The 15,040-nt window shown below is 39.9% G+C and overlaps 1 non-coding gene across 1 annotated transcript; it reads right to left on the reverse strand.

Annotated features, from left to right (window-relative positions):
• Nucleotides 1–6,764: 6,764 nt before the first annotated feature.
• Nucleotides 6,765–6,837, reverse strand: TRNAG-UCC (transfer RNA glycine (anticodon UCC)). The gene has a single exon. It is a non-coding gene; the product is annotated as a tRNA-Gly (tRNA).
• Between the last annotated feature and the right edge of the window lie 8,203 nt (nucleotides 6,838–15,040).

Below are 15,040 nucleotides of genomic sequence, written 5' to 3' on the forward strand. Positions count from 1 at the left end.
TTTTTAAAATGTTTATCTACAACCCACTAAACTGTTTTCACAAGCAGATCAGAACCCAACCCTAAAATAGAAGACTCTGACAGCCTTTTTTGCTGTATAGTCTAGACCCTGACTTGCAGCTGAGTGAGAGCTGCAGGGTAAAAGCTAAGTCCAAGGACTCAACCTGTCGTCATCTACCTATAAAAGCACAGGTCAGCAAAATGACAGAGTCTCAGGCCATGAGCTTTTATGGAAGTTCAACTATCAACATATCCTGTGAACTAGGGCATACTTCCTGCATCTAAACCTTTACCCATAAATTGAGAAGAGGGAAAACTCTCATTGACCTCACAGAATTGCCAACAGGAAAGCTCAGAATGTCTGCAGCGCCCTTTGGAAATGCCAGGTGACCCCTTTGGAAGTACCACTTTCAGTGCAGCAGGAACTGTTCTATAGCAGAGACCATCATAAAAGCCATATAGAAAAAACACCATCTGGAGTGCATCAATTTCTGACCTCTGGGTCTTTGACAGAATCTGGGTAGATGTTTTTGTAGTACACTGGTCCTCAAAAATGCACTAATCCTTTATACTGAATTGGTGTGGGGGAGAGACAAAGAAGGAAGGAGAGATGATCCCTATTTCAGAAACCATGCCCAGCATCTTATTAAAAATATACTCTTAAATCTATTATGAATTTTGAAGATCATTCTAATATGTCACAGAAAAACAGATGAGTAATTTCTTCAGTTTAATGCAGTTCGCTGGCTCCAGAAGTGGGCTATAATTGAAGGTAAAATTTCCTATTATGGATGGTGCTCAAGCAAAAGCTGGGTGACAATTTGGATAAGATGGAGTAGAGAGCATTGAAGCTTACAGTGGTGAGGGATTAGGTGTCCTTTAAGGCCACTGATTCATTTGGCTGAAATGTATTTAGCATCATCAATCTTATGCCAATTACAAAGATGGCTCCAATTATTCCCCTTTCTACATGGTATCCCTGGCCATAGGTGCTATGCCATGTGACTTTGCATCTATTCCCATCAAAGAGTTAAGGCTTTCCCCTTCCCACCTCCTTGAATCTGAGTTGATCTGTGAGACTGACTTTGGCCAACAGGATATGGTAGATGCAACCATGTGCCACTTCTGAACCCAGATTCAAGAAGTCTTGTTCTTTTGCAACCCTGACCAGCTGCTATGTGAAAAAGCTTGGACCAGCCTGGATGATGAATGATAATTACCCTCATCACAGCAGCCAATCATCAACCAACCACAGGACATGAAAGTGAGACCACTCTAGACCAGCCAGCCTATCCCCTTCTGAGAACTGACTGACCACAAACATATGAACACGACTCACTAAGATCAGTAGAACTTTATCTAACAGAACCAACAGACCCCATAGACTTATGTACAGCTTTTTAGCCCTGATTACCTTTAATATAACTGTACTGAGACAACAAGACTATTTCTACTGTAAATTAAAGTGCACTTTCCAGCTGTCATAGATTTATATCCTCCACAGCCCGAACCCCAACTGAAATCATGACATTCTGTGGGGCAAGAGAGAGAAAAATTCCCCACAATGGGTGGGAGATTTCAGTGTAATACAGGAGGGTATCTGCTAACAATGAGGATTTTAAGGTCTTCATTCTCTGAGGAAGCTCACATGGCCACATGGCCCCTGAGAGGGGGTAGGATTTGAAGCCCTGTGGTTCTGAGCCTCTCAACAACAAGTTATAAAGGTGTTCTTGGTACCAGAGGGGCCTCCTGCTTGCTGGAGAGTTGAATTTAATAACTGTAGCATCCCTCTTCATCTCAGGGCATGAATTTCCGTCATTTTCCTTTGACCTTATAAAAGCTGGGAAAGGACAGGGGGCAAAGAAGCTTGGTGGTAGTTTTTGTTGTTGTTGTTGTTCTTTGCCAAGAACCAGAATCTCTAAAAGCCAATTTTATTAAATACTAAGATCAGCTAGGTAGTATTAAGGCTGAGAAACCATCCCCAAGTCCACCACCCACCCTCTGCCATACATATCCTCAACATTTCACCCTGAATCCTATCCCACAAGCAATCAAGAAAAGAGTCTTGAATAAATTGAGCCAGAGAAGGCAGCAATTATAAATACAATTGACCCTCGAACAATATGAGTTTGAACTGCATGGATCCACTTATGCAAGGAATTTTTTCAATAAGTATATTGGATTTTTTTTGAGATTTGCAATAATTTGAAAAAACTTGCAGATAAACTGCATAGCTTAGAAATATGAAGATAAATTAAGAAAAAATTTGGTATGCAAATATGAACATATAGCTATCCATATAACATACAAACTGTGTTAATTGACTATTTATGTTATAAGTAAGGCTTCTGGTCAACAGTAGGCTATTAGTAGTTTAGGGGGAAATCAAAAATTATACTTAAATTTTCAAATGAACTAGGGATTGGATCCCCCATGTCATTCAAGGGTTAATTGTACTTACTGCTTTAAACCTTTGAGTTCTGGGGATTTGGATAGCCAGCAATAGCTACCCAGTCAGACACTGGAATAGATAACATGGAACAAGATGGGTGATCTTGAAAGTTCTTGCCTACCCTAAGAGTAAGTGATTCTTTTTTAAAATTAATTTATTTATTTTAATTGGAGGCTAATAACTTTACAATATTGTGGTGGGTTTTGCCATACATCGACATGAATCAACCATGGGTACACATGTGTCCTCCCATCCTGAACCCCCCTGCCACCTCCCTCCCCACTCCATCCCTCTGGGTTGTCCCAGAGCACCAGCTTTGAGCGCCCCGATTCATGCATTGAACTTGCACCAGTGATCTATTTTACATATGGTAATATACATGTTTCAATGCTATTCTCTCAAATCATCCCACCCTCGCCTTCTCCCACAGAGTCCAAAAGTCTGTTCTTTACATGTGTGTCTCTTTTGCTGTCTCTCATATAGGGTCATTGTTACCATCTTTCTAAATTCCATACATATGGGTTAATATATTGTATTGGTGTTTCTCTTTCTGACTTACTTCACTCTGTATAATAAGCTCCAGTTTCATCCACCTCATTGCTGCTGCTGCCGCTAAGTTGCTTCAGTCGTGTCCAACTCTGTACGCCTCCATAGACGGCAACCCACCACGCTCCCCCATCCCTGGGATTCTCCAGGCAAGAACACTGGAGTGAGTTGCCATTTCCTTCTCCAGTGCATGAAAGTGAAAAGTGAAAGTGAAGTCACTTAGTCGTGTTCGACTCCTAGCGACCTCATAGACTGCAGCCTACCAGGCTCCTCCATCCATGGGATTTTCCAAGCAAGAGTACTGGAGTGAGTTGCCATTGCCTTCTCCGATGCACCTCATTAGAACTGACTCAAATGCATTCTTTTTTTATAGCTGAGTAATATTCCATTTTGTATATGTACCACAACTTTCTTAACTGTTCATCTGCTGACAGACATCAGGTTGCATCCATGTCCTAGCTATTGTAAACAGTGCTGCAATGAAAATTGGGATATTTGTGTATCTTTCAATTCTGGTTTCCTCAGTGTACATGCCCAGCAGTGGGATTGCTGGGTTATATGGCAGTTCTATTTCCAGTTTTTTTAAGGAATCTCCACACTGTTCTCCATACTGGCTGTACTAGTTTGCATACCCACCCACAGTGTAAGAGTGTTCCCTTTTCTCCACACCCTCTCCAGCATTTATTGTTTGTAGACTTTTAGAGGGCAGCCATTCTGACCAGCGTCAGATGGTACCTCACCGTGGTTTTGATTGCATTTCTTTGATAATCAGTGATGTTGAGCATCTTTTCATTTGTTTGTTAGCCTTCTGTATGTCTTCTTTGGAGAAGTGTCTGTTTAGTTCTTTGGCCCACTTTTTGATTGGGTCATTCATTTTTCTGGTATTGAGCTGCATGAGTTGCTTGTATATTTTGGAGATTAATTCTTTGTCAGTTGTTTCATTTGGTATTATTTTCTCCCATTCTGAAGGCTGCCTTTTTACCTAGCTTACGGTTTCCTTCATTGTGCAAAAGTTTTTCAGTTTAATTAGGTCCCATTTGTTTATTTTTGTTTTTATTTCCATTAGAGTAAGTAATTCTTACAAAATCCCAGAATGTATCAACTTTTTTGAGTAAGTACCACCAATATCTGTGTATTTATATCTTTATAATTTTTGAATGAATTAAACATCAGCTATGGTCTCAGTGGTATAGAATCCACCTTCCAAGACAGGAGACGTGTATTTGACCCCTAGATCAGGAAGATCCCCTGGAGAAGGAAATGGCAACCCATTCCAGTATTCTTGCCTGGGAAATGCCATGGACAGAGGAGCCTTGCGGGTCCATGGGGTTGCAAAGAGTCAGGCACATCTGAGTGACTAAACAGAAACAATAGATATACTAGTCATGAATTTTTCCTGCATAGCAATGAACATGAGCCCATGTTGTAGGGACCACTACTCTAGATTGCTTCAGACCTGTGTTTCTGCAGGTGGCACTGTGGTTCCAGCACCCAGGAAAGGTACGCTGCCATTCCCTTTCCCTCCTCCCCACAGACCAGCAATCTGGGAAGCACACAGTTCCTCAGAGCAGCCTTGTCATCCCGGATGGTCCTCCCACTTCCAGTGGTACTTTCCAACACTGACTTCTCATAAAATGATGAGGAATCAGATCAGTTCTCACTCCAATATAAAAACAGTATCCATCAGTGAATCTCCTTGCTGCATCTAAATATGAAGATACACTTATTTTCAGGCAGGGAGAAAAGAGGAAGAAATGGACATGATGGACAAATACACTTTACAGTTTTAGGGAATTCAAGTCCACTTGACATTTCTCATATGTTCTGCAAAGGACAGAGCTTGTATAATAAACTTATTACTAGCCACCTTCCTGTCACTGCTTTCCGTGAGTTTGGAAATCAGTCCACAGTGATATTCTAAGTGTTGAAAGTGCAGTTTCAAGCAATATTTTACAATCAAAAGAACCCTAAGCTCTTGAATAAAAGGATGAGAAATCAAGAGCTATGGGAAAGACTAGTTGTTCATTCATTCAACAAATAATCATTAAGCATCAATTACATTCAAATACACTATAAAAGCCATTCACTACAGAGAACAAAGCTCTAAAAAGTGAAAAAAGGGACCTACCTATCTTTCATTCCCTATTCTAGGAAGAGAGCTCTTTGGCAAGGAATATTTATATTACAGATCAGGAAGGGAGAAGGAAATATTTCCTTGGCTTAATAGAACCAGTATTCATTTACAAATAAAAATATTAATAATAACCTTAGTAAATATCTGTACTGTATAATTATATGGCAAACACTGCTCTGAGAAACTATGTTATTTTTATTAACTAGACATGAGACCTTGTTCTAAATGCTATTGGTAAATCACTCATGTGATCATGACAATGAATGAATGAGGTATGAGGCAGATCTTCATATCACACTTACATCATAGATAGGAAACTAAGGTGAGAAAAGATTAGTAAATTTCCCTTGCTCACTTTCTTGGTGAGTGGAGCCAGGAAGCTTGACCCCAGAGCTTCTACTCTATACTCTAATGGCTACAACATATTGCCCGCATTCTAGGTGCACTTGACCTAAAGAGAGTTAAAGACATGGGAAGAGGAGAAATATTTCTTTTCTATAGACCATAAAGAAGACGTTTAAGGAGGAAATTAATCCTCTTAGCCCTACCAGTAGAGATGTGATTGATTTTAAAGGGTCATACAGAGTGAAGTAAGTCAGAAAGAGAAAAACACATATCATATATCAACACATACATGTGGAATCTAGAAAAACAGTACAGATGAACTTATTTGCAAAGCAAAAATAGAGGCACAGGCATAAGAACAAATGTATGGATGCCAAGGGTGGGGGGATGGATTGGGAGGATGGCATCTGACATACATACACTACTGTGTATCAAGTAGATGACTGATGAGGGCCCACTGTATAGCACGGGGAGGGGAAGAAGGTACAACCTGTCTGTAGGACATATATTAAGTTAACCTTAAAATTGCATTACTGTGTACATTGCGCTCAGTCAATCATGTCCAACTCTTTGCGACCATATGGACTATAGCCCCTCAGGCCCCTCTGTCCATGGAATTTCCCATGCAAGGATACTGGAATGGGTTGCCATTTCCTTCTCCAGGGCCAATATACATTAGGTGCAGACAAGTATTGTTTGATTCCGCCTGTAGGAAAGTGAAAGTGTAAGTCGCTCAGTAGTGTCCGACTCTTTGAGACCCCATGGAATTTTCTGAGCCAGAATACTGGAGTGGGTAGCCTATCCCTTCTCCAGGGGATCTTCCCAACCCAGGGATCAAACCGGGGTCTCCTGCATTGCAGGCAGATTCTTTACCAACTGAGCTATCAGGGAAGAGGCACCTAGAATAGTCCAATTCATAGAGTCAGAAAGTACATTGGTGGATGCCAGGGGCTGAGGGGTGGGGAGGGCAAATGGGGAATCAGTGTTTAATGGGGGCAGGGTTTCAGTCCAGGAAGGTGAGAAATTTAGGAGATGAGTGATTGTGAGCATTGCCCAACAATGTGAATGTACGTAGTGCCAATGAACTTTACAGTTAAATACTGTTAAAATAGTATGCTTTATATTGACTTTTATCACAAAATTTAAAAAAAAAAATTTTATTTTAAGTCTACTGAAAAACCAGCATCAGCTTAGAGAAACAGACACTTTTGATTCTTTTTTTTTTTTAAGTTTTTTTTCAGTATTTATTTATTTGCGCCAAGTCTTAGTCACAGCATGTGGGATCTAGTTCCCTGACCAGGGATTGAACCTGGATCCCCTGCATTGGAAGCACAGAGTTCTAGCCACTGGACCACCAGGGAAGTCCCAACACTTTTGATTCTTTACTCACGACCATATTCACAAAACCAGAGCTAATTCCCCATTTTTCACCTTCCCCCTTGCTCACCTTAGGAAGTGGTTGACAAGAGGCATGAGTAGCAACAGTCACCGTGAGATATCTTTTCTATCCAAGATCTCGTTAGCATGTGGCAGAGCTAGAAATTCTCAGGAGCTCATAACACTGCCCTAGTCTGCTTCTCTAAAGTTAGAATTAAATAAACACACTTCTCACCCCAAGAGTTGGGGAGGAGCTAGATGCAGGAAGAGAGAAGTGTCTTCACTTTCCTTCCTGTGACCTGGAACAGGAAGAGGACATTAAATAAAGGAGGAGCATGCCAGCATAGAGGAGGAAAGGTCTTTCCTTCTACCTGTTAAAGTTTCTTGTTGATCCTCACCTCAAAGTCTCCACATACCCACACAACACCCTGGGAGTGTATTCATCAGGACACAAGATACTATGCACAATAGAGCTGAGAAAAGAGGGTACGAAGCCAACTCTGCAGAGTCACCTTCAGCCTACGTATGGCATCAGTGAGACTCAGAAATCCCTGTGGATCCTCTGGGATGCTTTCGAAAATAATGAGAAAGCTAAAACACAGCTGCTTATGTTTCTAGAACTGATCTAGCATTCACTATCAGATCTCAGTGTTAGTACAAGCTGGTCTGATGCTCACAATCAAGCCAGTTTGTTCTCCTTTTGATACTGGTGATCTCCCAGAACATTATGTGAAGTGAATGGCTCTGAGACCATGATAAAACAACACGGAACAAAGGTCACTGTGCAACACAAAACACCCATCCTCTCCCCTCCCTAAGTGAAAGGCTGCTACTTCTTTACAATTACAATTAATTCTCACTATAAACTCGTCCCTATAGATAAGATTTCCTGGAACACCCAATCATAGAACTGCCTTCGCTTTCTGACAACACCCAATCAAGAAGACTCTGCTTTCTTAGACTCTCCTCCAAATTACCCAACAAAAGCCCAAACTCTCTAATAGGTTCTTTCAAGCACACTTCTACTGAGGCACTCTGTGGTTTTCTCACTATAATGAGAAATAAATCCAACTTGTGTCATCTACAAGCTTTTTTTTCCAGCTGGGGTCTAGCTGAAGGACATTGACTACAAGCAAAGAAGGTTGGCAGTATTTCCAGATGATGGCCATATTTAAGGGTGAAGTGGTTTATCAGTTAGCTTTTGCTATAAACAACAGCAACAGTAAACCTCAATGGCACAATACAGTAAGTAGTTATTGTTCATGACTGTAGCAATCAGTTGATTTGGGCTGCACTAGCTCAGATTTCTGGGGTAGCTTGACTTCTGGCTGATCTAGACTGAGCTGGACTGGTATTACTAGTCGCTTCCACTCTGTTGCAAGTATGTCTCATCTTCCAGCAGGGTAGCTCTTCCATCATCTCATGGATGGCGGAGGCACCTGAGAGCAAGGGGAAACGTGCAAGCCTCTTGACTGTCAAGGCTCAGAACTGTCACACCATCAGTTTGCCTCATTTTGAAATGAAGAAAAGAACCCGCTTTTCCAACAAGCATCCAATGCAACTCACACAAATAGATCTGATTTATGGTAGAGATGGGGAATCATGGAGAGTAGACTCCACTTCCTTAGTGACAGCAACCGAAAAGTGGATTGCAAAATACATGGACAAAAGAACCATTGAAGAATTGGAATTATCATTGCAATCTACTACAGGCAGAACTGAATAATAACTGTAACCAGAACTCAAGGGACCTGTAATACCAGGGAAAAGGCCATGGTGATGCCTGGACAGCCGGAAGTCCCCTTCCCCACATGCCCTGAACTAATCAAGCCAAGAGTGAACAACTAGGTCTAGTGGTTAAGACTACTCACTCCTAAGGCAGGAGACCTGGATTCAATCCCTGGTCAGGGAACTAGATCCCGCATGCCACAATTAAGTGTTCACTTGCTGCAAGGAAGATGGGAGACTCATGTGCCATAACTAAGACCCAGGACAATCAAATAAAAAAATATTTTAAAAATAATAATAAAATAAAATTATTTTAAAAAAGAGTGACCAGCCAGACTGTTATTTACACTAGTTTCAGGCTCCAATCATAAATCATGAATCTCAGCAGAGCCAACAGCAACCAGCAAACAAGGAACATGACTCCAGAATTTGCTAAAGACAGAAGATGCTTCTTCAAAGACTCATGCCTTCTCTTCTATCCCAAGTTAGTCTAAGTTTTTGCTTCAGTCTTCATATTCATATTCTTAGCTACTCTCTCACTGTGAGAGGTAGAGATAGCTGAGAACCAAAATATTATTTTCTAGATAGAACTGGCATTTACCTTGGGGGAAGATTTAATGATTAGTATGGACCAAGTATTATATAGGATTGAACCAAACCGAAATTTTGTCCACCTAAACAGCCAGTGTGGTATCAAGATAAGGCCTGAATAGCAATATAAAGAAAGTACGTTTTCTCTGCACATCATAGTTGGGCTATGTGTAAATTTGTGACCCTTGATCTAGTCAACACTAAAAAATGTGACTTTTTCATGAAGTCTAAAATGTTTGAAGATGTCATCCACAAAGCTATTTTCCCCCATCTCTGGTCTAGAAGACACTACTGGAGAATGATGAACAACGTTTTCTCCATCAATCTGATTGGACACATTCTTTTTAAACTCTGAGACCTGCCCTAATTGGTGGGGTCATCTCTGTTTTATTTTTCAAATGAAATTACTTTATAAATACTTCGCAGGCTATTGTATGAATCAAATTCAATAGCAGATGTGGAAGTATTTTGAAAGTTCAAAATGTTAAAAAAATATATAAAGTTATTTGACGTGCAGTTACAATAATAACAATCTAAGTGTGCTAACAGGCACAGCTTTCTCATTATCGAGGTGACTGGTAAAGTGGAAATAACACTAGACTGACTTAGGAGCCTCATGTTCAAATTCCAGCTCTGACTCTATCCAATGGGTATGTTCCTAGGCAAGACCGTCACCTACTCCAGACTTCAGTACTCTCAATAAGGTGAGGAGGTAGAATTAGACAATATCTAAGGACTTTTTGAGCTCTAAATAACTTTTCTGGTTAACATATTTTCAAACATAATTTTTATTTGAAGAAGAAAAAAGACTACATTTATATGTATGAAAGCCTCTTTAGAAGCCTGCCTTCCAAACAATAACAAAACAATCCTTATCATGGAGTCAATTTCATTCCACCCACTTTGAACCTACTGGAATCATCTAGAATAAAAACCAATGTGATGAGTCTTAACAAATGCCCAAGTTCATTGCCTTAAAGGCATTTCCAGGCTATGATGCAGGAAGGGGGAACCCAGGCAAAGCTTGGCATTGCCCTTTAGTTGAGGAGCCAGAATTGAGAGTCCTAAGATGTCAAAGCAGCTAGTATAGAAGACCTACACAGACAGAATGCCAGAGATCTGCAGAGGTGAATCCTGACCAGTGCCTGTGTACGAGTAAACTACTTAGGAACAAAAAAGAATAATCGAGAAGAATTCAAGAAAATAATGCCTGGGCTCAAACCGGTTCCAGAAACAGTGCCTATTTCCACCACCCAGACTGAAAAATATCTCATTAGTTTTTCTTCTAGATGATTCCAGTAGGTTCAATACCATGACTGACAGGGCATGGAGTAGAATACTCAGAAAGATCTTACCTAGATAGGGGGGATAGTCATCCCTGAACCAGGAACTACTCAGATCTCACCTAACAAATCTTAGGAGAAATGAAAGAATCAAACTATTTCCAAGTAATTTAACAGCATCCCATAGCAAAGCTCAAAAATACATGTAAGAATTAAAAAAAATATAGCCAGCACCCAAAAAAGTAAAATTCACACTTTTGCAAGAAACAGCAACATATGATCCAGAATGAGGAGAAAAATTAATCAATCAAAACCAACCCAGAATGGACACAGATGTTAGAATTAGTAGGCAAGGATTTTAAAAGAGCCATCGTAACAGTGATCCATATGTTCAAGTGTTAATTAAAGACACGGAAAATATGACAATCACCCAAATAGAACCTGTGAGATGAAGACTAATCAATGCAAAGTGTGAGATGAAAGCTACACTGGATGAGATTAATAGTAGATTAGATACTACAGGGAAAAGATAGTGAGTTTGAAGATATGATAACAGAAAATAACCAAAATGAGACACCAAGAGAAAAAATTATTTTTTAAAAGGTGAAAAAAAATCTGTGAGCACTTCAAGTGGCTTAATATGTAGATAACTAGAAATAATGAAAAGGGAGAAACAAAATATTTGAAGAAATAACAGTTAAAATTTTTCCACGTTTGATGAAAATTATAAACACACAGTTTTAAGAAGTTAGATGAAACCCAAGAACAATAAACATGTACAAAACTATGCAAAAGCATATTATAATCAAGTTGTTTAAAACTGGTAATAAAGAATCAAAGTTCTAGCAAGATTTTAATAGCTATAGACAAGCTATTCTATAGTTTCTATGGAGACAAAGGAACTAGAATAGCTAACACTAATTTTTTAAAGAAGAATATAGTAGAATGAATCACTCCACACAATGCTAAGACTTTTTACATAGTTACCATAATCAAGAACAGCACAAATATGCCCAACTGATTTTTGACAAATGCTTCAGAAGTAATTTAATGAAGAATGAATAGACCTTTCAACAAATGGTTCTGAAACAACTGACAACCACAGACAAAAAAGTGAACCTCAATCTAGACCTCATGCCACACCCAAAAACTAACGCAAAATGGATCATGGATTTGAATGTATAACATAAAGCTGTAAAACCTTTAGAAGAAAACATAGAAGGAAATCTTTGGGACCTAGGACAGGAAAAGAATTTTTAGAAAGGACACCAAAAGCATGATCCACATAAGAAAAAAAAAATTGACGTTGGACTTTTTCAAAATTTTAAAACTTTAATGCCATGATAGGCACTGTTAAGGGGATGGAAAGGCAAGTTATTTGGTGAAAATATTCAAAAGCCACATATCTGACAGAGATCTTATATCTAGGATATACAGGGAAAAAAATTCAATTAGAAAATAGACTTAACCCTTGTATATAAATCTTCATAGCAGCTCTATTTGCAACACTCCCAGACTGCAAACAACCCAAATAACCATCAAAAGGTGAATTGATAAACCCTGTTACATCCATGCAGTGGAATACTTTTCCATAATAAAAAGGAATGAAATACTGATACATGAGACAGCATGGATAAATCTCCAAATAATTATGCTGAGTGAAAGAAGCCAGACAGAAAAAGAGAACATACTGCATCATTCCATTTATGTATCTATAATGACGGAAAGCAAATCAGTGATCGCATGGGAATAAAAGTAGGGCAGATGAAACAAATTCAACAAAAGGCAATGAAGAAACTGTAAGGGTTGATGGAAACATGCATTATATTGATTGTGACGATGGTTTTATGAAGGTATACATATGTCAAAACTTACTAAATTATACACAAAAATGGATGGCTTATTTTATGTCAATTTTGCCCCGCAAAAGCTGTCAATAAAAAAAACATGTTACTTTAGGACTTTCCTGGCTGTCCAGTGGTTAGGATATCAGGCTTCCAATGCAGGGGCTGCGAGTTCAATCCCTGGTCAGGGAACTAAGATCCCACATGCTGCATGAAACAGCAAAAACAAACAGGTAACAACAACAACAAAAAAGTGTTACTTTATCTCTACATAATATTGCTATGATGTCATGTCTGCATATGGATGTCTAACTGATGACTGCAGCTGCTGGAAATGAACTGCTAATATTCCTTCTCCTCAAGTATGCCCCAATCAGAGTTATCCTATTTTAATGACTAGCAACCCAAATCTTCAAATTGTTGACCAAATCATCACGCTTGTCTTTCCCTTACAGAAAATCCGTATTGAGTCCATCAGCAAATCTGTTCATTCCATCTTCAAAATTACCCCCAACTCTGCCCACTTACACTACACCCACTGATGTCACCCTGGTCAATGACAACATCGTTGTAGCCATCACTACCTAACTGGTGTCCTTGCCTCTGCCCTTGCCCTCCTATGCTTTGCTCCGATCACTGAAGTGAACTTAAAAAAAAAAAAAAAAAAAACTGAAATTAAAAATTTTTTTTTTTTTTCGCTAGGCTGGGTCTTCATTGCTGCACGTGGGCCTTGTCTAGTTGTGGTGAGCAGGGGCTACTCTCTAATTGCGATGCATGTGCTTCTCATTGCCGTGGCTTCTTGTCACAGAGCGTGGGCTCAGTAGTTGTGGTGCATGGGCTTAGTTGCCCCATGGCGTGTGTAATCTTCCCAGACCAGGAATCGAACCTGTGTCCTCTGCACTGGCAGGCAGATTCTTAATCACTGTACCACCGGGGAAGTCCCTGAACTTCTTGTAATATGTCATATTTTTACATTCCTCCTCTCAAAATACCTTCACTAGATTTCTATCTTACTGAGACTGGAAAACCAAAGTCTTTAAAAGGTCCTACAAGTTTCTACATAACCTGCCCCCGCTATGCGTTCCTCTCTGGACTCACCTCTTTTTACTTTTTCCCGACTCATTCTACTCAGTTGCATTGGTCTTCTTGCTGTTTATCAAATAAACCGGGCATGTTTACACCTCAAGATCTTTGCACTGTCAATTTCCTCTGCCTGGAATTTCCTCTCCCTTAAATATCTGCATGGTGCCAAGTAGTCAAGCAATAGCTAAACTGCAAGAGAAAGGATCAGTAAGGAAACAAGCCCAAATGGGTTTAGACAGTCTGTTACTCATAGAGCAGCAGGCAGCACACACGTGATGCTGGCATTGGTTCCATTGCTCATCCAAGTCACAGGAAGACAGGAACAGCCTCTGGTGGAAGTAGCACATGCGTGTTTGTGTCACAGTTGAGAAACATTCAGTTTAGGAGATGCCTAGTCTTATGCTATGAAGTATGTTCAGCCTCCCCTCCAGAAAGAGCTGTTATCTTAGTACCCTGGAATGGAAGCAAATCTTCTCTGGGGGAAGAAGGGAGACTACAATATCCTAGAAATTCTCCAGGGAGGGGGATAGAGTCCATATTTATTATATGCATCAAGAAATGAATCTACCCAACTTAAAGGGACAGGCTCTCCTGAGCTCCCAAGCCTGTTCACTACTCAAATATCCTTAAAAACATAGTCCAAGATGTGTGGGAACATCATTTCCAACATGGCTCCCCTTTTTCCACCTTTGAGCCTTTTCCCAAATACCATCTTCTTTGAGAGACCCCCCCTCATGTATTTACTCTTGTAATACCCCTTGTCTTGCTCCATCCCCCTGAGTTACTTCACTCCAGGCCACTTAACCAGTTCAAACCAAAAAGTTGACCCTTCAACAACATATTTGAAAATCAGGAGTCCACTGATAATGTGGAGTTTTGCCATAAATACATTGGGAAAAAATTCGGAGGTTTGCAACAATTGAAAAAACTCACAGATGAACCACATAGCCTAGAAATATCAAGAGAATTATGAGCAAGTTAGGTATGTCATGAATGCATAAAACATATGTAGACATAAAGATAACATACAAAATAAGGGTTAATCAACTCTATGTTATCAGTAAGGCTTCTGGTCAACAGCAGGCCATCAGGACTTAAGTTTTCAGGGAGTCAAATGTTATACACGGATTTTCAACTGCACAGGGGGTCAGTGCCCCTAACCGCTGTGTTCTTCAAGGGTCCACTGTATTCAGATTTATGGCTTGCCTTCTTCCACTTGGAGAATGTGCGGTCCGTGAGGGCAAGGAAACTTTTTTGTTTGATTCGCTGCTATACCCAGCATCTACAATTGTTGACTACTTATAAGCACCTAACAAATTATTTTCATCTCTGACTCAGACACTATAAAGTGTTAAGTACATTATGTTAATTTTCCCTGCAATGCTTTGCAGGGAATTCCAGTCTTCTGAAGAAAGAGATACCCAAATAAAACAACAGGTTTTAAGGGGAAAAGTCATGAGGTCACCAACATCTGGAGGCCAAATAGTCCTTCCAAAGGGCCGATTGCAGGGAAAATAATTGATTGACAGTAGCCAGCCATTACATCTTTAACTTTACTGTCATAGTGGTCCATGCTTCCCTTGGGCTGTTCCTCGCCAATCACTGAGGATAATAATAGACTAGAAGTGGGCAATCCCTGCCCAGTGTGGGGTTCATTT

Source organism: Giraffa tippelskirchi, chromosome 8, assembly GCF_054371585.1.
Source record: "Giraffa tippelskirchi isolate mGirTip1 chromosome 8, T2T-mGirTip1v1.2.pri, whole genome shotgun sequence".
Lineage (NCBI taxonomy): Eukaryota > Metazoa > Chordata > Mammalia > Artiodactyla > Giraffidae > Giraffa > Giraffa tippelskirchi.